This window comes from Carya illinoinensis, chromosome 2 (genome assembly GCF_018687715.1).
Source record: "Carya illinoinensis cultivar Pawnee chromosome 2, C.illinoinensisPawnee_v1, whole genome shotgun sequence".
NCBI classification, from domain to species: Eukaryota; Viridiplantae; Streptophyta; class Magnoliopsida; order Fagales; family Juglandaceae; genus Carya; species Carya illinoinensis.
In genome coordinates this window covers 16,680,660-16,705,661 of record NC_056753.1, presented here as the reverse complement: position 1 = coordinate 16,705,661, position 25,002 = coordinate 16,680,660, and positions in this window count along the sequence as shown.

The following is a 25,002-nucleotide window of genomic DNA, read 5'->3' as shown; positions in this document are numbered from 1 at the left end:
ACCCAACAAGAGACCCCCCAAAGCCAAAAACATAATCTACGTCTAAGATAAGGTATGCCAAATTTGTCCATCAAATAATTCCTCGGATAGGGCCTTGAATGGATGTATCATCTCAAAACTGTAAATTAATCCCTTGCGCCTCTTGTTTAGTTAAAAAATCAGCTACCATATTAGCTTTTCTAGATATGTGGCGGAAACGAACATTTTACTCCCCAATAATAGCTAAAATTTCCTCCCAAAAATTCCAAAGAAACCAATATTTACAAACTTCTGAAGCCAACCATCCAACTATTACCTTGGAATCTGATTCTACCAAAATGTCTCTAAAGCCCAATTTCTTACAAAGCCGAAGCCCATCAAGTAGTGCTCTACATTCTGCGATGGTGTTAGTAGCATGCTCATATGAATGAGCAAAACCCGCCACTACTCCACCTTTTGAATTTCGAATCACACCACCTCCACCTGAGTCGCCCAAGTTACTACAAGATCCACCATCAACATTCAATTTTACTCTTCCTCTCATTGGTGGACACCAAGCAATAAGTTTTAGATTCTTAGAAACAACCGGAATAATTGGGTATGCTAAAGTCTTCAGGATCGACCTCTCATGATTGCTGATGGACCGAAATTCTTTTATCTTGCTCGACAAATCTCTAATAAGAATTTTAATAGATCGAATAATACCATCAGAACTAAAAACCACACCTTTCATTCTTGCCACACATTGAGCTCTCCACAACGCCCATGAAATAGCAATCAGAAGCACCCTCGAAGCTAGCCCATCTGCGTGGACATGGAAGCATGTTGCCACTAGAAACTCATCATCCCATCCCAATTACGAATTTGTGGAACTTTCATTCGGCATGCATCCACAAAAAAATTCCATATTTTTTGAGCTCCTCCACCATCACATAAAATATGATTCAAAGTCTCCATTTGAGGTTGAACACAACACTCACACTTAGAGGCAATATAAATGCCTAACCGCTGAATAATGTTATCTACCAGGATGGCCTTCCTCTTAGCTCACCAAACAAAAAAAGACCACTTCTTTGGCAACCAAGTCTTCCATAGCCATTTTTCCCAGGAACATATATCAACATGCTGTCGAGTCAAGTTCCAAGCAGACTTGGTAGTGAAATCTCCATTGATTGTCGGTTTCCAAATGCACCTATCCAACCCCGGACATAACTTGAGGCTCGCATCACAAATCAGTTGAACAACATGTTCCTGAACTCTTTCCCGCAAATCATGAATAATCGGTTTTGTGCACATGAGGACGTCTGCCACTTGCAAGTTCAAATTGCCAATAACAGATAGGTAAGTAATTAACGGCCTCTCACCTATCCAGTTATCCATCTAGAAATTCACATGACCTTCTTGAATGATCCACCGTGAGTTATTTAACACCTGTGGCATGAGCTCCATTATCCCTTTCCAGAAAAGAGACCCATTGTTAAGGTGCGTAACTGAGTATAAATGATAATTTCCAACATACTTGGTAGTGAAAAATTGCAACCACATCGACTTATCATTGATTAATTTCCACGCAAATTTCATAAGCAAGGAAGCTTGAACTTCATGCAAATCCTGAATACCCAATTCCCCCTCATCCACCAGGAAACAAATTTTACTCAAAGAGATCCATTTCTTTTTTTGGGTTCCTCCATAAAAAATTTGAGAAAATCCTCTTTATCCCCGAGATCACACCTTTTGGTAAATTCAAGATCGAAAGCATGTGTATAGGCATACCATTCAAGACATGTTTGAGAAGAACAATTTTACCTCCAAATGAAAGTAACTTAGTCTTCCAGCCCGCCAACTTCTTTTGAATTTTTATCAACATCGAATCAAAAACTCGGATGGTCATTCATCCCACAATTAACGGAACACCCAAATATGTACACGGCCAACTACCTTCTGCAAATCCCGAAATATTCTTCAACTCATTTTTCCGGCTAGCCTAAATAGAGGATGAAAAATACAGTGACAACTTGCTCAGATTAATCAATTGACCAGACATCACTTCATACCTCTGCAAAACTCCATTAGCAAAAATCAGAATGCCGTCCGCATATAATAAATAAGAAATCAAAGTACCTCCACCAGGATGGAAAGGCTTAATCCGACCCTGACCAATTGAAGCATCCGAAATAGGATCTCCTCCGACAAAATAAATAGATAAGAGGAGAGTGGATCACCTTGGCTTAGTCCACACGACGGCTTGAAAAAACCTCTGGAACATCCATTTACCATTACCGAGTAAAAAGGGGAGGGGACAACATTAAAAACAATATTTCGCCATTTTTCAGAGAAACCCAACCGTTGAATAATCTCTAGAAGAAAATTCCAATTCACTCTATCGTAAGCTTTGGCCATATTAATCTTTAACAATACATTGCCCTCCCTTACCTTCCAATTAATAACTTGAAACAATTCCTGAGCCAATGAAATATTTTCAAAAATGCTTCTCCTAGAATGAAAGTTGCCTACTTAGGAGAGATTATTTTATCCAAAATCGACACAAGTTTATAGACAATCGAGCAAAGGCTTATCAAGCGAAATTGACCAAATCCCAAAGGCTCGCCAACCTTCAAAATGAGGACTAAATTAGTAGTCCCAAAGAAGGTAGAAAGCGGCTGTCCTGCAAAGAAATCCTCATCCATCTCCAACAAATCCTCTTTCACAATGTCCCAACACATCCACACTGCGCTCAATTGGTGACACCGAAAGTAAATTATGAAAGAATTCGATTGCTTCTTCATGCACCGTCTCCCTTGTTCCCAACGTTCCTCCATCATCAAGTCGCATTCTGACAATTCTTTTACTCTGTTTCTTGAGCCGCATGGAAGCATGACAAAATCCTGTGTTAGCATCCCCTTCAGCCAACCACTTAATGCTTGACTCTTGGCAGGCCATCACTTCCTCTCTATGAATCCACTGCAAATGATCTTGTTTACAACTCAACCAATCGTTCTCAATCTGAGTCGAATAGGAATTAGACAGCAGTACTTTCAATTTTGAGATGCGGTTGTAATACCCTAATCTTACTATGTGAGTTTTTACGTCATTTTATTTTATTCCTTAAGTTAAATATGTTCATGTAAAGATTTTTATTATTTTATTTAGATGGGTGTGTTTTTACTTTTATGTGGGTTGTTAAAATAAATTAAGTACATGATTTTAAGGCCTTATAGTATTTTCTCCTTAAATCCTAAAATTTTATGATTTATGAAAGAGCACAAATGATTCCCACCATTGGATTGGTAATTGGAATAGTTATCTTCCTAAATCTAATCCTAACCCTCCATTTCCTTAAGCTTTTAATGACCAAAATTTAACTAAGCCTTCTTCTCTTATGAACCATTGGTCTACACATAATAGATGAAAGATTTTCTCTTCAAACCCATTGGTCTACACCTAATAGATGAAGGATTTTCTCTTCAAACCCATCCGTCTACACCTAATAGATGAAGGATTTTATCATCAAACCCATCGGTCTACACCTAATAATGAAGGATTTTATCTTCAAACTCATCGGTCTACACCTAATAGATGAAGGATTTTATCTTCAAACCCATCGGTCTACACCTAATAGATGAAGGATTTTATCTTCAAACCCATCGGTCTACACCTAATAGATAAAAGATTTTTCTCTTCAAACCCATCGGTCTACACCGAACAAATGAATCCCTTCAAACCCATCGGTCTACACCTAACAAATGAAGAACAAGTCTTCTTCATCTCTCTTCCCATGCTAGCCAACGCCACTTCCCTCTTTTCTTCTCCTTTTCAAGAAATCAAACTCCTCTCATTTTTTTCAAGCTTTGGACCTTCACTTCACCTCTTGAAAGAATCTAGGAGCTTAAGGTAAATTGTTTAATGTGATTTTGGAAGCTAACTAAATTGTTTAGTTTATGTTTTGATGTTATGTTTTGTATATCTACATATATGCTCTGTTTTAAGGGATTAATTATATATATAAGGCTGTTTTAATGTTTTGTTTTGTGTATATATATAATTATGTTCTGTTTTAAGTGATTAAATGCATATATGGAGTTGTTTTGATGTTATGTTAACTATTTTCTTATGTTACTCTTGTAAGGATTTGTCGAGAGGGTAGTTAATTGAGGTAACATTAAGGGTAGAAAACGATGTTAGATTTTAAATATTTTAGCCATCGTTAAAAGGGGATCTAAAAGATGTTGGATGAGTTTTAACACACTTGTTTTTTATTGGATTAGGATTTTCTGAAGTTAAAGGGATTGCAGCGGATCGAGATAAGTAGCTATGACCATTAGCCCATGTCAAGTTCTCTTGTGGAAGAATATTTCTCTCTCTCTTTCCAAACGTTCCTCTAATTAAAGAATAAATGAGTTTATATTATGTACAAGCCTTTCTTGGTAGCCCTTGTTAAGTATCCTATTGATTATAATTTGTATGTATATATGGTAATGCATACATGTAGTCCCTAAGTCATGAAATTTTTATACATGCTTCTTGAAATAAATAAGATTTTATTTATATGTAAGCATGACATAAAATGCTATTTTCCAAAATAAAAGCATATTCATCAGACTAAGAAAGATATTGAAAATGTTGATTTCAAAGAAAGAAAAGGAATGAATTAATGTATGAAAATATGTAATGGCCATATGAAAGGAAATGATATCAAAGAAATGGGCAGATTGCAATACCGGGTAAGTAGTATTGGTAGTGCACCCAGTGCTGCTCCCTGACAGAAAGGGGTTCCTAACCTGTGGCCACGGGTGGAATCCGGGTCCAATAGGACCGCTAACCCCAACACACGGGGTGTAATAGTGTGTTGGCCACAAGAAAGTGAAAGATTAAATGAAGTGTATGCATGAAAATATGATATATAAGTATGTATGAAAATAAGAAATAAAGATTTTGCATGAAAGTATGAAGTGAGTATATGCATGATAGTAAGAAGTAAGTGTATGCATGATGTTATAAAGAAAGTATATGTATGGAAGTATTATCAGAATTAGTATTGGTTTATGAATGCATGTTTTCAAAAGAAAGTACTATATGCTTATTAAGTTAACAACATGGTGTACTACTTACTGAGTATTAGACTCACTTTGTGTTTATGTTTTAAACGTCCAGGTACAGATGAATCTACTGAGGAGCCGAGTATTTCTGAGGAGGGAGGGGCCGATGTTTAGTAGTCTCTTGGTAGTTTGTTTTTTTTTTATAAAAATATATGTTTCTTATGTTTTAATACTGGACCCCACACGGGGATGTTTTATTGAGTTAACTTCTAAACAAGATACCTTCGGGTATAAAGTATATAGTGGGGTAATGGAAACCCCTCATGCTTTAAGTTAGTTTCCTTTTGTAAAGACTGAAGGGACTGAGTCCTTTTTGTTTAAAGTAGTTATGTTAAATAAATGGATGACGGACTCTGAGAGTCCTTTGTATAGGAATGTAAAGGTATGTCTATTAGATGTTTCTTTCAATTAGAAATTAGAATTTATGCGTGATGCATTCGAATCGTCTCGCATTATTTTTAAAAAAAAAAAATTAATAAAATAATAATAATAATACTAATAACAATATGGGAATTCATATATAAATAAATTTACTGCTATAATTGGAAAAAGAATAGGTACGGGATCACGGTCTCCCTCTTGATAGGGTGGGGTTGTGACAGCGGTCCTCTACTTTTTTTAACTCCACCTCCACCCAACCAAAGACATCCCTGTTTGATATCTGTAAAGCATGCTTCAGCCTTTTCAATCTCGTACTAATACAAACCATGGCACACCATCTACTCTTTCAGTCCACACCGCCTGTACTAACGAAAGGAAGCTCTCATGTGAGCCCCACATGCGAAGAAACTTGAAAGGCCGCAAAACAGCCACCCTTTCTTTGTTGAGCTGCACCAATAATGGCGCATGATCCAAAGAAGTCCTAGGTAGATACGAAACCATAACATTGCCAAAATAATTCAAGAAGGGCAAATTCGCTAGAATTCGATCCAATCAAGCCCAAATTCTTCTACCCACTCACCTACCATTACACCACGACAAACGATTACCTTCACAAGGTTGGTCCACAAGCGCACACTCATGGATACAATCATTAAACTTCCTCTTTGCCTGAGGGGCCTACAAAAGACCACCCACATTTTTAGTATCATCTCGAATAATATTGAAATCCCCCCAATAAACCACGAAAGCTCACATGGATTTTGGGATTTTAGAAACTCTCATAATTCCAATCTTTTAGCCAAAAAACAATTAGCATAAACAAAGGTTGCAACACTCGACAATTCCCATGAACAAACCAACCACTAATAGCTTGATCTGACAAAGAAATCAATTCGAACTCAACCTCAGTAGCCCAAAAAATCCAAAATTTTCCCCCTACCTCAGCATTATTCAAACAAAATGGAAACTTCATCCAACGTGTCCATCTACTGCACTTATTAGAATTTAAAAGGGTTCTAAAATGGCCACCACAGAAGGGCGACTTTTATTCAAAATGAAGTCTACTTTTTGACGAAAGAATTCTCCTAATATTCCTCTCATATATAGCAGCTATAACTATATAATAACTAAACCAATGGGGGTAAGTTTTATCAAATGAAAATCTTAATTGGTCTTAGACTCTTAGGCCTTAGCCCAATTTAAACAAAGGATATAACTGCAATAATGTTTGCTGCACTAAAATCATAGAGTATTGCCTAAAATGTTTGTTAAGCCTTCATAGTTTATTCAAATCCGAGAAGGTAGGCTGTCTTAGCATACCTTATCTATAATATATTAATATATTATATATACTAATAGTCTAATACTATGTATTATACTATTATAGTGTTACAACTACATATAGTATATATATTATAATGATTTAGTGATACTAATACTATATGTTATACATTATGGAATATATATTATATATTATATAATAATACATTGATACTAAATTATTACTAATACTATATATGATACTAATAGTGACATTAATACTATATATGGTTATAGTGAATCAGTGATTAGCATAACTATGTAATAGTATTAGACTATTAGTATTAATATAATTAGATATTAGTATTAGTTATAATGATTTAGTATAACTATATTAGTATTAGTATAAATATTAGTTAAAGTTATAGTAATTATTGATTAGTGTAACTACCTATCAGTATTTGTTACAGTGATTTTAATTTAGTATAACTATATAATAATATTATTGTATTAGTATTACTATATCACCGATTCACTATAGTATCATATAGACTTACTGACTTATAATGATATAGTATTAGTATCAGGGCATAAAATGTAATTAATATACTAATATACATTAGTATATTAATGTATACTAATTTATTAAAACGAAATATAATTAATATACTAATGTATTATGTATTTATGAAAGATTCAAAAGTAATATGTTGAGAATTTATTAGGCCATAAAATGTTATTAAAATGTTATTAATATATATATTTTTTATGTTTAAAGCATATGATCAAATAAATTTTCGTGTTTAAAATTAAAATTTTATGTTATAAATTATAATAACGTTATTTTATATAAAATTATAATTTATAATATTATATATATTATATAATATAAAAAATATTATATATAATATTTAAAAAATTAATTTAAATATATATTATAGTGAACGGGTCCGGTCCGGTCCTAAAAATCATGGAACCGGAACCGGAACTGGAACAATTCCAGCCGGTTTTGGTATTTTAGAAACCGGTTTTGGACCGGTCCAAAATCCGACCAGTTCTACTAGTTCAGTTCGATTTTCTAGTTAAAATTTACACCCCTATGAATGATGTATTTAGATCCTACTTAAGAAGATTTGTTATTGTCGGTATTTAGACCCCATTTAAGAAGATTTGTTATCTCCTTTGATGACATTTTGATCTACAACAAATTAGTTAAAGATCATCTAATGCATTTAAGAACAATACTAGCCACATTGCAACAGCACCATCTTTATGCAAAGATGTCAAAATGTACAAAATGTAAGTTTGGGTGCAAGGAGGTTGAATATCTGGGTCATGTCATTTTGGAGAATGGTGTTAAAGCTAATCCAGCTACGATTGAATCCATGTTAAGCTGGCCAATTCTCACCACTCTCAATTCTTTGAAAGGTTTTCTTAGATTAATTGGTTACTACAAGAAATGTATAAAAGGATATGGCCTCATTGATGCACTACTCATTGCTTTGTTAAAAAAGAACTCATTTAAATGGAACCAAACTGCAACTAATGAATTCTAAAAGCTCAATTCAAATGTTACTTCACCACCAGTGTTGGCTCTCTTAGCCAGGCATTGAAAGGAATAGTTTTGAGTCTTTCTACTTATGAAACAGAATTGTAGGAAGTGGAGGCCTTCCTTTTTAAGGAGACCTCTCACGGTGAAGACGGATCACACAAGCCTTAAGATTTTGCTAGAGCAGGGGGTAGGCACACCTTCTCAGGAAAATTACAAGGTTACCGGGGCATGACTTTACTATAGAATATAAGAAGGCAGTGAGAATTGTGAGCTAATGCGATTTCTTGAAGGTAGGAAACTGAGCATCAGTGTAGTAGACTCAAGTATGAGGAAGAAGGATTGTTCTCATCTATTTCTTATACTTCTTTAGAGTGGCTTGCTGAAATCAAAGCCTCTTATCAGCATGATGAAAAGGTCCAAGCAGTAATGGAGCAGCTAACCTTGGGCCAAACACCTCTGAAAGGTTATAGCCTTAAGGATGGTCTACTATTGAGGAAAGGAAGGATTCTTGTGGTGAATAACTATGCTATAAAGGAGAAGATATTGGATTATCTTCACAGTAGTCCTATGGGGAGTTACTCTGGTTACTTGAGAACTTACCAAAGAGCCAAGGAAGATTTTTATTGGCAGGGTATGAAAAATTATAATGGATGGTACATCAATGATTGTGATGTTTGTGTGAAAAACATCCACCCAGTTGGGCTCTTATAGTCACTCCCTATTCCTCATAAGGTCTGGACAAACATTTTATAGATTTCATAACAAATTTGCCCTTGTCTTATGGGTACAGTGTAGTCTATGTGGTTGTTGACAGGCTCTCGAAATATGCTTATTTCATGCATGTAGCACATCCAAATTCTACATTAAAAATAGCACGATTATTCTTTTCTACTGTGTTTAAGCTATACGGATTACCTACAAGTATTGTGAGTGATTGCGACCCAGTTTTCACAAGTGTTTTATGGATTAAATTGCATTTGTTTTAGGACCCTCAATTATCTCTGAGTTCCTCTTAACGCCCTCATGGGCAAACTGAGGTGGTTAATAAGTGTGTGGAACATTACTTTCGTTGTTTTGCAGGTAAGAAGGTGAAGCAGTGGTCTACATGGTTGCCTTTAGCAGAATGGTGGTATAATAATAAACACCATTCTGCCTCTAAGATGATACCATTCTAAGTGTTCTATGGCATTCCACCTCTGAGATTGGTAGAATACATTCCTGGCACCACTCTGAATGCAGCAGTGGATAACATCTAAAGTCAAAGGAGACAGTACTAGCAACTTTACACTACAATTAGTTGTTAAATTTTTGGTAGAATACATTCCTGGCACAACATCTTTCTCTTTCACTTGATTAAATTTTTGGACTGAAGACACATCCCATTATTCAGTCACTTTTAATTCTACATTAGTTGTTATTTTTGCACCACGTCTTGTGACCCTAGTTGTTATTTAGGGACCAAATGAGACCCTAGTTTGTTGCCTCTCTCTCTCTCTCTCTCTCTCTCTCTCTCTCTCTCTCTCTCTCTCTCTACATATACATATATATATAGGGGTCCTACCTGATATTGATAGACTAGAAAATTACAGTGAATAGTTTTGAGTGATCAATAATATAATATGTTCAAAATTTTATTTTATACGTCATGACCTTTTCGCTCTGGTGCTGTCTTGGGATCATTAAGATCGATGGTGCTATTTTAATTAGATCAATCTTTTATTATCTGTAGCATATCTGGTTAGGAGCCTGACTATTAATAAAGCAATATACAACCTTTCATGAATAAATCGTGTACAATAAAGAGCCTGACTATATGAACTAAGAAAATATCCACATACAAACCGTGTACAATTTAAAGAACCTGGCAATATTTCCCACAAATCATTTTGAAACAAAGCCTCATGATTTCTCACATTTTCTCAACAACCAAACAAAACTTAATAGGCAACCAAATCAGAATTTAGTTTATCTTATTATCAATCACAGACTCAATTTCTAACCTCAGATATTCTTCAATCGATGGAGGCTGACGGGGGTGGGGGGGAGGAGAAGACAGTGGATGGTGGGAGCAGGCCGACTATTGTTTTCATATAAAGCGAGAGAGAGATAGAGGAGGACACCGACGGGGGTGGGGAGAGGAGGAGATGCACAGGACTGATTCCTTCTGCTCAATGAAGAGGTATTGCGTTTGGGGGAGCTGGATTCGGGAATAGAAATTGTGACCTGCTGCATGTACGTCGATACTCAATATAACTTAAAAGTCATGTGGCAGTTGTTTATTTGCCAGTGTGAAACAATGTGTGACCGACCAGCTCCAAGTCTCTCCTTTTTTAAGGAACACGTAGCCTGTAAAGAAAGATAGCAGTTAGTGGGGACAAGTAAGGTAGTAGGAGTGTCTTAGCTGAAGAGTCTTGTACTTAGTATAGAATAGCCCATGTGCAGAAATTGTAAAAAGAGGGGACAATGTAAATACAGAGATTCATTTGGTGATTTTTTTCTTCAATGAAAGAACGGGATCAGGTTATCCCTTCCTCAAATAAGCCATTCGATTTTCATTCTTGATCCATTTCTTTATCCTTCTTGTTCTAATCTTTTTGCCAAGATTCATACCATCGATCCATTCAAAGAAGAATTCTTGATCAATGATAACATTCCTGATAACATTGAAAAATATTAAATCTCTTATACATAATTTATCTCATGTAAGCTTGGTATATTAACTGATTGGGGGCATCAAGGGAAGCGTTAATTAATCATTTTCCCTCCAAATACTTTTATTTTTTATTGACGAGGTTAAGTTTACCTTTAATAAATTCAATTATTTTCTTTCATTACAGAATAATATCATGTAATCTAAATTCTAAATAATAAGGATATATCCTATGTACCTCTCTTTTGATAGATTAATGAAAAAATTTATTCATCATCTATTTTCTCATCATTCTTTCATCATTCCATAATGTGACAGTAGATATAAGTTCACAAGTGAAATGTAAAAAATAGTCTTTAATTATCTAATAGATAATGAGAGGATGATGAGAATTAAGATGATGAATACTAATATTACACTAAATTAATATATGAACGGGACAGAGACTACGACATCTTATTAGGGGCTTCTATTCCTCTTCCATCTCACTTTTCAAAATGCAACAACTTAATATTTCCTCTCCACTTCTCCTTGTAATTAAATAGATATATAAACATGATGAGGGTTGGGGATTTCCAAATACTGAAATTTCTCCCTAAATCCTGTGGGCGAGACCTCAGTGCCAAACGATATAAATCCATACGCATCTTAAACTCTTGTTTATGTTATCATAGTACTGTTCATCCGGGTTCTAGACCATGTACCAATGTATACTTGGCTCGAAACCTAAGTTTCAATCATGTCCAGGTTTCAACCCAAATTAGCTCGGGTTATGACTCGGATGAATTCAGATTTTAGAAGGCCGGAAATCCGATTACTGGATTGTACTCTTTTATATATATATATATATATATTCTATCGAGTAGATTTTTTAAAATCTCAATCTTATTTTGAAATTCAAATTTTTATGATACTGTCATATAAGCCTCATTTTAGATTGTCACTTTTGAACATGCTAAAGATCATAAGAAATGGTAAAATGATAAATGTCAGGTTGTTGTAAGTACTGATGATGAATGCTTATGGAAAAATATGAAACATTGTATCGGCCATCGGGTGGGTGAACCCCCCAAAATTTTCAAACCATTCTTTGAGACATAGTGTTCATAAAAGAATTGCTACTATGCCACCCTGGTTATACCACTCACTTTGCCCATAGGCATGACATCACATGATTTATTAAAAATAAAAAATATATATTTACAATAAAATGGCATCCTCTACCCAAATTAAAACTCTAGGTTTCCTCTATCCCTTTCACATTTGTGTTTTTTTATTTATTTTTAATAAACTACACGGCATCACATGGTAGTGTTACGTCAATGGGGACAAAGTGAGCTTAATAACTACGGCAGCATAATGACATTTCTCTTTTGTTAAAGACATTTTAGCCACCTCCAAGAATTTTCAAAAATCTTATTTAGTACTTAATTTTCTAATTTCCTTTTATTTTTCTCAATAATTTTTTCATACTTACACCTATTTCTTGGTCATTAATAAAATCTCACATTCTCACGTTTATTTTTTGTTAACTTTTGTCACACCTCATAATAGGCAAGAAATTTTCTTAGTCTCTTTTTATAAACTATTTGGTAAATTTACAACTTCATTTTTTCTATTTGTTGACACCTTTCTTTTCAAAGTCTTCCACTAGCTAGCTTATTTTGACTGATTTTATTAGTAACATCTACACTACCATTGAGTTAACAATTATGAGTGACAGCAACATATCTCACGTGGCCATTTCTATCTATATAACATAGGCATGACAACATTCACTCCTAGATTCAACAATAAAGTTTAGTTTTTTATTCTTGCTTTGGTGATGGATTTGCACAACAATGTTGGTTTTTTTTTTAATATTATTTGATCGATTTTGAATGATTACAATATTAATTTTTAATTTCAAATCTTTAAATAGATATTTAGTAATGCACGCATACTCATATAGAGAGAGACTATAAAAACTTACATGCTTTTATATTTATGTCAATTGGGCCCCAAACAAAAAATTCTGATTCCGCACGTAGTTATTTTGAGAAAAAAAATGTTGAAAGTTAAGATGATCATATCAAAGCCATCTATTACAAACCCTCACTTGCTTAAATGTGACCAATATTGGGTAATTACCATGTTTTATAATTTGAGGATGCAAGGTGTAGTTCTTCTCCCTTGGATAGAAGGAAAGCATACATAATTCTAAAATGTTTTGAAGAATTGTTGAGGTTTTTTAAGTGAACCAGCAAAGTCAACCGGGTATATTCTTTTCTTTTTTCTTTCCCATTATGTACCTATAGTGGAATCAGCACCCAAGCTTCTAGAAGTTGACCTTAGAATCAAGTGCCAAACTCTTAAGTTGGTTATTGATGGAGATGATGAACTCTTCTCAACCCCATCGTGCTGCCTTCACTTTGGATGGGATGGCATACTTTATGAATGTGGCAACAATTTTATTCATTGGTGTTCCTTTTTGCACTCGTGGGTTATTGATTTTCTGAGCCACACACCACTAGGAGTTTATTGAGACACCAATAACAAATAGATATTTCCACTTATTTAAATGGTTATGTGATTTTATTTTCTATTTTTTGTGAAATTGATCATCATGAGCTATCCAAATTTTTATTCATCTTCCCTTCGATCGATGGACATTTAAACCATTTGAAATGATGATCTTGATTATCTTGAGTTCCAAAGAGATTAACGCCAGCTTAAAACTTGAGTTCAGTCTAATTTTAATTGAGTCTAACATCCAAATACCAAACTCTTAAATTATTAAATTCATCTTAACTTAAAATTTCTTTACACAGGGGATCTCCAACCTTTTTCAACACAACACTCATTTATACGCGGCACTGATCACAACCTTTCTTAACTTTCCATAAATATATTTAAACCTATCTTAATATTCAAACACATCTAAAATCAATTTAAGTAGGTCCTACAAAACTTACTCTACCATCTCAACTCATTACTATTTATAAAGAATTCAACTCAATTCAAAATTTAAATGGAGCCTAAAAATCTGCCTGAGATATTAGGCCACCAAAATTCAGGATGGTATGATAGAAGCACAGCAATGATTTGGAATACATGACTATTTAGTTTTGAAAACTTGCTAAAATCAGTTTCCGCCCACTTGTTAAGAGAAATCTACCCGTAAGAAAATCAATTAAAAGAACTACTTTGTATGATTATTTTATATAATTAAACTTAATTGGAACTCAAAGCTAAACTCTTTTTAAGGCTCCAACCACAGAAACTGGTAGATGAATGATAAATGCGTTCGTTTACTTCCTCCATACTTCAATACAGGATCTGTTGTACTACTTTACCATGGGACAATCTCTAGTTTTACAAGCCAACTTCAGTATTCCCCCTCTTAAAAATGCGTTCTTATAAAGAACCATGTATTGGGTGTGGCATCCTGTTCCTCATTAAGGTCTAGGTGGATCTGTGGTGCCAATATATAGTTAGGAGTGAGAATGGTCTAGTCTGGGGGGAGATGGACTACCCAGACTAGACCAAACATCCCTAGGGATCGGACTAGACTAGTAGCTATCGGTCTGGTCAGGTTCATTTGGTCCAACCCTTTTTTTTTAAATCTTTTAATAAAAAAAATATATAAAAGACTAATTACAAATAAGTGACTTATTAAATGAAAATTACATAATAAATTATACAATTATTAATATATACTAGTATTATATATTATAATTATACATTAAAGAATATAATAGTTATGTAATATTGTGATATATTAATAATTAGTTATATACAATTATTTATATAAATAATAAATTTTTTTTTTCATTCAGTTCAGGTCGGTCCGAACCAGCCGAATCTCACCCCTATCAATAGTTCTGGCCAAATATCAACACCCAAAAAGGAATTGAACTAAGTGTGTAATTTTTCAGAGGGAAGTACAAGTGAAAGAAAGTTATTTATGTTATCGCAACATAAATTTAAGCAAAATACGCTGTAGTGACAACACTAGCTATTAAGTACCAGAATATTAATCTTCACAATGAAAGGAGGCCTCTCACCCTTCATTGACTCCTAAGATATTACATCATCTAGAGATACATAAAGTTTGTCACCTTAAAGTGGCAGATCAAATACAAGTAATTGCCATACTTTACATTGTATGTTATAAAGGAAGGCACAAAGTAACTACGATGATTACCAGTCTCCATACTCAAAACTCTGGTGGGTTTGACTCTTCTTCCTTGGGCATTATGCCGGGATTTGGATTTGCATCAAAATTCTTTGTTCGAATAATGAGACCATAGGTAGGTTAGGTTGCTATGACAAGACTGTAAATGAGAGATAATACTACCGAAGATGCTATGAACACTTTCATGAAAAGATTACACAGACATGTAATGCATGGTGAGGAATTACCTTCATTCTTATAGCTATGTGCATCCTTAAATGCGGCGAGGAATCACCCCATCAGATAACACATGTACATACATAGGCATGGCGAAGAATCACCTATGGGGATGTTGCCCCTTCTTTTGTGCAAAATTCAAAATACACAAAAAAAAAAAAAAACAAAAAACAAAAAAAAAAACACAATGGTGTTAATATGATGAAGAATAATCTTTCTCTAATACAAGTATATAACCTCGTAAAAATCAGCACTCGGTTTGTTTCAGCCCCAATAACATTCTTCCACCGCACAAATGCTCATCACAAAAATATTCACCACACAGACTTCTCACACAGAGATACTTGTTGCACCGATGATGCTTCTATCTATCAAACCAACTCAAGGACAATAACACATGATACGTCAGGGGATCCTATCTCCTGACCATTAGGTGAGGCCAATCACGACACCGCTCAACTCCAATCACCACAAGACATTCTCCTTCTTGTGTGAAGCACATGGCAACGTTTTGCGGAAATGGTTCAAAAAATTCTCCATCCCATCCCATGATTATAGATTCATGCTATTGACTTCTTAGATAGAGATAGACAATCTCATACAGAGATAGACATCGTCACATAGAGATATTAAGTTCCTATATAGCTAGGGATTTAGAGTCATGTATTGAAAACAATTAACACATTCAAAACATTGGAAATCAGTGCGTAAATATAGGCATAAACGTAATGATCAAAATATTTATTAATGCTTTTAAAAAGGGGGAGAGAAGTCACAGAGATAATGCAATGCCTCTTACTCACAATATTTACCCCACATTTTTCAGCACTATCTTGGAAGCTAAGCTACCTCTCTACATCAGAAATCCCCTCATTGTCACTCTGCTCCTTGCTTTCCGAAGCAATTGACTTCGCGAGCTCTTTGGTAAATAAAGTCTCAAAAGAGAGATCTTGTCCCACATCAAGGTCCTTTAAATAGGGTGGGATTCTTATATATCATTTTTTTCTCATTTCGAACTTTGAATCTACGATTAGGATTTTCTTTAATCCTTCCTGGTCATATTGCAGGATGACAGAGACAGACTATCAAGCATAGTCTACATGCTCAATCCTATGGCTTTCCTCGAAACAGGGTCTCAATCGTGGCTTGAGTGCAGGCTTCTACATGCAATACTGCCACTTTACTGAGCACTTTCGTGTAATTCTAGAGAGCTCCCTCACTTACCCAATCCCTAGACTGCTACTCACCTTGGTGGGTAACTCTTTGTCTTGTTAGAGTTAATTGCTTCAGCGACTCCTTGTTCTCACCCTCACGGTAAGTGACTTTTCATGCTCATCTTTCGTACTACAGCACACTTATCTCTACCTCACTCTGGGATGTGTCAGTAGAGTGTATGCAAGGTGCTAGCTCGCCCATGTGCTAGAATGGCTGCACTTTACAATGCCTATTGCTAATTCCTTAGGCCACTTGAGTGTTTCTTATCTTTTCTGCCTACTCAACTTCAGGAATGATCTGTCCGCTTTCTTTTCAAACGGTTTCTCACAGTGTGGATGTCAATTACTCCCCATATTTTATTTTTTATTTTTTATTGTATTATGTACTCTTTACATAGTGTGCCAAAGTATCTATTGCCATCAAGACTAGCAATGCTTATAGATTTTTAAATTTATTAAAATTCAATAACTTAGAGCATTCACATTTGCCTCTACATATTATTTGCCAAATTTTAGTAAAAATAGGCCACCTATTCTCTATTTTTACCTACTCATTTTTTTAAAAGGAAAATGCTAGTTAAACTGATAAAAGTAATCAATAAAAGTGACCGATTGAATATTTTATTGTTTATTTTTTTACTTAATCATTAAGTAAGTGAATATTAGTGAATTGATATTTTTTTATTTCTTTTAAGTTTTTAAAGATGTATAAAAAATTATTAAAGAAAAAGCAGAAACAAATAAAAAGGTACATTTGCACTTATCAATCGAGTTTTTCGGATAAAGTCTCGGTCCTTGTAGCATGCCCCTTTCTAAGACCTCCTATATCTCTCCGTATTCTTTCTCTATTTTATTAAAATAATCTTTATTTATTATTTATTATTATTATTTTAACTTATTTCTTTTCAACGCTTTTTGAACAAGAGTTATATGTTTTCTTCATGTTTTAATTATTTATCTCCAATGATTATTTTTTTAAAATTTCAAATTATTTATTTCTCATAGAAAGGATAATGTTTCTGACATCTATAATTTTCTATTAATGATAAACTTGTTTATAAATGATGATAAAAATGTAAATAGTAGTAAAAAACAATCAAGCTATAAAATAGTTTGAGAAAAGACAAATAAACTATTATCTATCTAGAAAGAAAAAACATTTTAAAGAAGCAAATAAGAAAATAAAGGATAGAAAAAATAATACAGTAAGTTTGGGGAAAGCTACAGTAACTCCCTAAATTTGAGGATCTGTTGTACCAAAGTTAAATCTATCTCTCAAAATATACAGCCGGATGTAATGTTAACACTTTTTTTTCCTGCAGCATAGGAGTCAACAAGAAAGGATGTAGAGTGTGCATTTGGGATCCTTCGACAACACATTGCAATCATTCGTGGACTTGCTAGAATATTCAAAATTACTAATTTAACAAATATATTGAAAGTATGCATAATTCTACATAACATGATCATCGAAGACGAGCGTGATAATAATGGAGTTCTCGAGTTCGAGTATGAACAACTTGATGAGAATCTTCCTGAACTATCGCGCAATCCTACAACTGGACTCATGGAGTTCATTCAGCTTCACCATGAGATTAGAGACACTTATGCTCATCACCAATTCCATTAAGATATAACGGAGCACCAATAAAAATTATATTCCCATGAGTCCACTATAATATATATTGTCAGTACTGACTAAATATTCCTGATTGTAAAATTTCTTTTTCCTAAAAATTGTTGGCATAACAACATTTGCCAAAATATCGAGTTGTATTTTCCCTATTTGTAATTCTTGAAATATTGGTAAGAATATTTACCATCTTGCCATCCATGCACAAGTTTACCACATGTCTATTTCCAAAATATGTTCAAAATCAAATAAACACGAAAAATAATAATGTGTTACAAATTAACCAATTATTTAACATTGGTGAATGCAGTTAGAAATATACAAAAGAAAAGCCAACAAATATTTTAAAACAACTATCATTGCTTCTTTGCGTTATGCTTCCCCACAACCCTTTGATGTTACTGGAAATATGTTTATTGTATTTCAAGTAACCAATAACATCCATTAACTTGATCCGCTCGTCTCTCTCTAATTGATCCATCTCCAATCTCTCCTCCACTTTAAACCGAGCAAATTCAAGTCTCACGGCTTCCAAACTGAGCCGCTTGTCCTCCTGCCATATTTTATGCTCCTTCCTTTTCTACCATATTGCATCTTCTCCTCATTCAAACAGAAAAATTGTTTCTCTTGAGCATGTGACTTCTCAAGAAGAGTATACTTCATCCTAATCAACTCAATAATGTCCTCTGCTGGTCTACATGGGACCTTTCATTATGCTTTCTCAACTTTCCTTCCTATTGGCCTCTCCAAGAACAATATCATTGTCCAGAACATTCTTTGCCTCAACATCATTTACTAAATCTACAAATGCAACTGAGGTACAAGTTGGGGTTGGGGACATTGTGGATATTCGCTTTGGACCTTCCTTTGCAACACTTACTCCATTATGGTTGGTCCTTCAATAGGTGCTAACAATGCTCGAATGAAAATGAGTTATTCTCCAGTGATTGTTGGTACATAATCTTAATTTTGTTAAACTTGCAAAACATGGACAAACAGAAAATAATTACCAAACTTAGGCCAAAATCATATAAAAAAAATTTAAGTGCAAAAAGTTCAAAGTAGTCGATGGTTATACCTTGTCTTGCTCAATCATGTCATTTTGATTTTAACCCTTTGACTTGGGCTAGTTTCGCACGAAGTTTATTTGTCAACTTTTTGAATGGCTAACCATCAATATACTAAGGACCCAACACTCTACTCATTTGTACTTTGTTTATACTTAGAAAGTGGCAACATCCTCAATGGTTGCAATAATTGGTTAACTGTAGTGATTGGCCATTCAGGTTACCTTGCCATAAAGTATGCCAAAGTTCCTGAGTCCCCACTAAACTTTGTCATCATCATAGCTGAGGGGGGAAACAGAAAGAAAATGAACTTAAAGAAGAAACTAACCCAATCCCAAAAATTGAATAGCATGTCTAAATCATAGCTGAACAACAAAAATAGCAAACTAATCCAACCAACAAAGTTAAACAAATACCTAAATCTTGACAAAACAACAAAATTGTTAAGCAACATGAAATATCATAGCACAATAAGTAAAATAACTAAATAATCCAACCAACAAAGAACAGATTGTGTTATTCATGATGGGGGCTTATAAAATAATCAAGATTTGAGGATGAACTAGCATGGATAATCAAACCATAACAATGAAAATAACAAGCAAATTGATGAGGTAAAAAACTAAACTGCAGGGAAGAAAAGTACACGAATAGGTTATGTTATTAAGGAAGGAAGCATAGATATACCAGAGAGCAATAAGTAAAATAAGAAACTAATCTAATGAAAAAAAACTGAATATCATGTCTAAATCATAGCTTAACAGCAAAAATATCACACTAATCCAACCAACAAAACTGAACATCAATAACAAAAACACCAAACTAATCCAATCAACAAAACTGAACAGTATGCCTAAATCACAACAAAACTGCAAAAATATCAAACTAATACAACCAACAAAACTGAACAACATGTCTAAATCACAGCAAAAGAACAAAAGTACCAAAAGAGAGTTCATAACCAAAAGGAAGGTACGAGTTATCAGTTTTTTGTTCCATATGCAATTAACTTCCGTCCTGGTCATGCTTAGAATGACTTATTTATTTATTCAGGCATAAGAAAGCACATAACACAAGCTAGAATGGCTGCTAAATGAATGCCTTTGTGAAACTTTCACAGAAAAGATGACCATCCGGGTTACCCTGCCATATAGAGCGAGCTCCATCCACAACACTTATGATTTTACACATTTTGCATATTTAATTTAACCATCATCACAACCTAATTATGTTACACATACAGCCCAACGACAACCTCTGTATATCAATAGTTAATGTTGTATTTTTTACCAAGTCGGGGGTCCTTCTCTTTCTCTCCCAAGGTAGAGTAGGTTTTAGTCTCCCTACTTCTGCAAGGGAGATTAGTCTCTTAGTGTGTGGGAGTCATAGTGTTTATGGGCATGGGAATGGAGGAAGAAGAAATGGCTAAGAGGTGGGAGAGACTGCATTTATCTCTGGAGGAAAGTACTATGTTCCAAGTGTCTAATGAAGTAGTGAAAGAAAGTTTTTCTCATTGGAAGTACTGCATTATAGGGGGGATACTGGCTGATAAGGGTCTAAGCAATGAAGCCTTTTATGTTACTATGTCACAAGCCTTTTGGATGCAATTCAGACCTTGGTAACCACAAATTCTTGATTGAATTCCAGCATATGTCTAATAAGGACAAAGTCCTTGGGGGAAGGTCGTGGTTTTTTTATTGAAACATTCTATCCCTCCAAGAAGTTGATAAGAAAATTCCTTTGAGTGTAGTCAAGTTTAACTATGAACCTTTTTGGGTTCAATTGCATGGCCTTCCTGTGCTGCCATGACAGAAGAAGTAAAAACTCAACTTGGTGCCTTTGTAGGAGAAGTTATCAGAGTGGAGGTAGATTCTGATGGAAGGGCTTAGGGCAAGTGTTTGCAGGTGCGAGTGGCTGTAAATTTGAACAAACCTTTGTTAAGGGGGAAGTGGTTGATGTTGGATAATCACATATTAAACATGTACACCAAACAGCACATATTAAACATGTACTCAAATTAATCCATTTGACTAATATCAACATTCAAAACTTACATTTGACTAGTATCAACTTCAAAACTTACATGTGACTAATTATATGTATCAAAATCAACTTAATACAAGTTTCAAAAAGTTGATTTTGATACAAATTTATTACAATAATAGCAACCAACAAATTCAGCAACCAGCAACAAGTCCTCCAGTGGCTCCAGCACCCTTCAACAGCAACAAAAACAGCCTTGCCATTGAGTCCTCCAACAGCTCCAGCACCAGCAGCAGTAGCAAATAGTACAACAATATTCTACCGACAACAAAATTCACCCAACAAAATGTTCCCACCCACCACCAACCACCAACAAAATAAAAGGCCCATATAGAGATATAAAAAAGGGTTTCGTGTTCATAGAAACTAGCAGTATATAAATATCCAAGCTATGTCACCACAGTGTCAAAAAAATATATATCAAAAACTGCACAAAACAAAGCATACAACTATGTACGAGACATGGCCTTATTTCTTTGTTCCTCAATAATTTCTATTTGAAAAGTATGGAAATACTCTTGTTGCACATAATTCATAGAACCAATATCCAATTTCATAATTTTCATATTATTTTTCATCTTCTTTTCAGCTAATATTATAGATCTTTCTTCTTGAGCCTTAATTTCCATTTCAACCTTTTTCTTCTTAATAGTCAATAACTCAGAATTGCGGTTTTCTAACCTCATTATGCTTTCTTTTCTCTCCAACAGTAGAATCTTCCTATCATCTGTCATTTCCCTTAAGGCATTCTAAATTTTTTATCTTCTCTTTCCTTACTTTTTCTTTTTTTCTCTCTTTCTTTTTTAGCTTTTTCCCCCAGAGGTCTCTCACATTCCACGGGCACATTTACCATTGGGTCCTCTAATTGTATTGAGTTTGGAGTACTACCTAAACGTGAGACGTTGTCTCTTCTTCTTATGGTCTCCATGTGTGTTTGCCATTTCGGTTGATTCCTTAAAAGATTCCAACAATGATCCAAGGTGAAGTTGGTTTTTAGGGTCTCTCGGTACAAATTTTTTGCCTTGTCAATCTACAAAATAATGGAATAATCAGTAGGACAAATCTGAAATAATTTTACACAATGACAAAATAAACGATTATACCTTGTCTAGCTTGGTTGCACAGCTTGGATGCATTCCTTCAACTTGGGCCATAAAACCACAAAATTTATTGACACATTTTTTAATAGTTGACCACCAATTGGTCAAAGAGGGTACAGATCGTTCTTGACTGTTAGGTTTTTTATAAGTGGAGTAGTAATCATAAATTCTACTTCACAATTGTGTGGAGGTTTGGTCAGTCCCCCGTATGGAATCTGTACTAACGTTAAGCTAAGCTGAAATGAGGAGAGTATCTTCCTCAATAGTAAATAACTCACCCCGCTGGGATTTATGTTTAGGTGCCCTTTTTTCCCGTTGGGGTTGTGTCGCTTGGACATCAACGAAAGCAGCATCCACAGTAGGGTTGCTTATACCACCCTCACCACTTTCCAACAATGTGGTGAAGAAGGGATCTTCATCAATTAAAGTGTTCATCTTTCAACAAAATATTGAAAGACAAAATGTTACTAAAACAGCACATATTAAGCAAAATAGGGCCAACATGTTTAAAAAATTCAGATTAAGCAAGGCCAACACGCTTACAAAATTCAGATTATGTAGTTTTTAAGATGATGTACAAATTTATCTAAATGTAGTTTTTATGAGTTTAATGACGATGTGCAGATTTATCTATATGCAATTAAAACAGGACATAAATACACGACATAAAGCAGGATAAAAATCATCCATTTTTCTTGTAATTGTTCTAATAAAAATCTAAAAGCTGGATGCAACAAGATCAAAACTATGTTTCCCTTCATTTGGTTCTGCCTAAGAGAGGTTTGTACCGGGTAGAGATGCACACTGACACATAAATGTAATTAAATGTAATGTAAAATGAACAAGAAGCTAGAATAGAAATGATGGGAGGGGTTTTTTAGTTAATTGTTTTCTAATTAATCAGTTCGCACAATTAATCTTGGTTTTACTTACAGTAAAGTTAGATTTTTTCATCCAATTCTTTTCAATTATTTCTTTTTTATAATTTTCATTTATCAGTACTTGCAGGTACTCTGCAACACCACATTGTTGAAGCTAGAGAAATTAGAATCACTTGAGCGCTTCTTTGTGTAATTCTATTGACTAGGTATGAACTATACATGAAATGCTCCCACACAATTCTATTATTTTCAATTGTTAGTTTTCACCATTTGAAACTTTATTTATGGTTTTTAATCCTTCTGCTTGAAGCTTAGACAATTAGCTAGAACTGGGTTTGTTTCATTTATTGAGACATTTACTGGTAGTTGAGCATCCCAGCTGAATTTAGGTTCTTTAATTGGCCCTCTTGATATCATCTTTTTCTATATCAAACCACACACTAAATTTGTGAAATTTAGATTTCTTCATTTATTCATTATTTAATATCTGATGTTGATGTAAAGGATCTAGCGTTTATTTCAATGCAGATTTTTCATTACTGTGTTTATTAGCTTTGACTTGAACCACATTGTTGAAGAAAATCAAATACTTTATATAGTTTTCTGGCTATTTGCAAATATTCTCAACCTTAACAGTATACATTTCAGCAATACGTTTGGCCCCTCCCATCATTTCTATTCTAGATTCTCGTTCTGGTACATTTCAGCAATGGTCAAGAACAGAAAATAAATGCCATGAGATTCACAAATCAGAAACCCTAATCTAAACCAAGAACAACATGAAATGAAGAAATGACAACAGAAAAACATCCAAACACTTTCACTAATCTAAAACCCTAACCGAAATAGTGAAGAAAAAGGGAGAAATCATACCTGAAATAGCAGAAAACTAAGAAAACCAGCAACCGTGATGATTCCCAGCAGCAGTCGCAAGCTCCGTTGACGACCTTCGTGAGAGAGAGGTGCACGGATTTGCTTCTTCCGGTGGGTTGTTTGGGTCGAGAGAGGGATGGGATTTGGAGAAAAGAAACCAAGAGGAGAAGCAAATGAAATAATCCCGTTAGGATGGGTTTCGGGGAGAGAGAGTGTGGGAGGAGAGAGAAATAAAGATTAAAATATAACTTGGAGAGTAAATAGTAGATATGGAAAATTGTAAATGTATTGTTTATAGTTAGCTAAATTTTTAGAGATAGAGAATCTAATGCAACTCAATTTATGTTAATATTATGCAAAATTGGCTTTGCATATGCATATGTATAGTACAATGTAGATGCTCTTACATGGTGATTTTGCATAAATTGTGTCTTCGAAACCATCCTGCATGGTTCATGTTGTTTGTCGCATACTGGCAACACTTCTCTTTGTATCACTCTTACTAGTTTGCTAATAATTTTTCATGAGCTTTTGGTTCATTCAAAAACTTTACAACTATGCTCTCGGTTTTCTTAACTCGACATTTATTTTAATGTTGATCTATTTTGTTAATCTCCCTTTATTGAAAACATTAGGGTACCTTCACTCCTTCAGGAAGTTCTATCTTGTTGAATCTATCAAATTCTCCTCTCCAAACCCTCTCTCACTACTCCAAGTCTACTTCCCATATGACAGCCCGCTAGAAATTCAATGGTAAAATTTCTATAAGCTTTAAAAATCTCGTGAAAACCCTGTAAATCTTCACAAATCAACTAGTCGCGTAGGTTTTAGTCTGTCAGCATAATTAGTATTACTACTCATTGTAGTGTCAGCAGGATGA